The sequence below is a fragment of the Myotis yumanensis genome, unplaced genomic scaffold, assembly GCF_028538775.1.
Source record: "Myotis yumanensis isolate MYYU_CA2020_CCGP unplaced genomic scaffold, mMyoYum1.0.hap1 SCAF_7, whole genome shotgun sequence".
Classification (NCBI taxonomy): Eukaryota; Metazoa; Chordata; class Mammalia; order Chiroptera; family Vespertilionidae; genus Myotis; species Myotis yumanensis.
Window position 1 is genome coordinate 23,579,237 of NW_027223758.1, and position 1,544 is coordinate 23,580,780.

The following is a 1,544-nucleotide window of genomic DNA, read 5'->3' on the forward strand; positions in this document are numbered from 1 at the left end:
ACAGAATCTTAGTGAATGTTTTGTATCTCTAAGTGTTTCAATTAACCCAGATTCATTGTGTAAAAAACAAAACAAAAAACAAACAAAAAAATAACACACCCTGGTTTTATAAAGGCTCTTCCTTCCAAAAAGGGCATCTCTCTCCACATTATTACATGTCAGCTTCGGGGAAACCGGGTTAACTTCCTTATGGAGACATGGCAGGTGACGTTCTGCGAGGTCCTTGGAGAAACCCCACATTCTCTACAGCAGCTGACCACTGCAGCCTGAGATTTCCACTATTGGTGTCACACCTCTGAATTAAGGCATCATCACCTGCAAGCCCTTGTAAAAATGCAAAGGTGTTGCCTGTGAAGATTAATATTATGCAAACTTAAATTAGGGTACACAAATTTAGGGGCAAACAGAAACAATATATAAAGAAAACAATGGAAGTGAGCCTGGTGTAGTATGAGAGGGGTTGGTGGGGACTGTGACAAATCCAAGCATACATTTCCCCTCTAAATGGGGATTCTGGTACTAATGTCAAGGCAATTGGCGTCATTGACAATGACAGATGTTGTTACTTACAAAAGAAGACAACAGGGCTCTTCCTTTCTGATCTGCCATCTGCAGTGGAGTCGCCGCCAAGATGCAGATTAACATGAAAACCCTCACAGGGAAGACCATCCCTCTGGAGGTTGAACCCTCAGATACGATAGAAAACGGAAAGGCCAAGATCCAGGATAAGGAAGGAATTCCTCCTGATCAGCAGACTGATCTTTGCTGGAAAGCAACTGGAAGATGGATGTACTTTGACTACAACATTCAAAAGGAATCCACTCTTCATCTTGTGTTGAGACTTCATGGTGGTATTAAGAAAGGGAAGAAGTCTTACACCACTCCCAAGAAGAACAAGCATAAGAGAAAGAAGGTGAAGCTGGCTGTCCTGAAATACTACAGTGTGGATGAGAATGGCAAAATCAGTTGCCTTCATCAAGAGTGCCCTTCAGATGAATGTGCTGCTGGAGTGTTTATAGCCGGCCACTTTGACAGACATTATTGTGGCAATGTTGTCTGGCCTATTGCTTTAACAAACCAGAATATAAGTAATTATATTGGTGTTAATAAAAGACATGAACTAACATTTAATTGTTGAATATTATTCCAGTGAATTTTTTAAGCATCAAAAGTTGATGGATCAAATTGATAAACGATACTTTGGCAGAAGAATTCCATTATATTTCATATCAGCTGTCTAGATATTAAACCAGTTTGTGTTTCTGTCAAGAAAAAAAAAGACAACACAACTAGATATTTGGGGGTAACTTTCCCTGTACAATATTACCAAGAAAAATAAAACTGGTCTGTGGGCTAGAATTGATGTGTAGGTAGCTAGTTTGAAACCCTGTGCTTAGATCAGTGTATCACTTCCTTAAAGCAGAGCTACTTCCAAGTGAGGTCTCTGCACCAGGGACATCAACATCACCTGGCAGCTGGTTAGAAATGCAAAACCTTGGGCCCCACCCCAGATGTTCTGAACCCAAACATCTGGGAGTGTGACC

The 1,544-nt window shown here is 40.8% G+C and overlaps 1 pseudogene; it reads left to right on the plus strand.

Moving 5' to 3' along the window:
* The first annotated feature begins 631 nt into the window (after nucleotides 1-631).
* On the plus strand, nucleotides 632-1,092 carry LOC139014480 (ubiquitin-ribosomal protein eS31 fusion protein-like; annotated as a pseudogene).
* The last annotated feature ends 452 nt before the right edge of the window (nucleotides 1,093-1,544 follow it).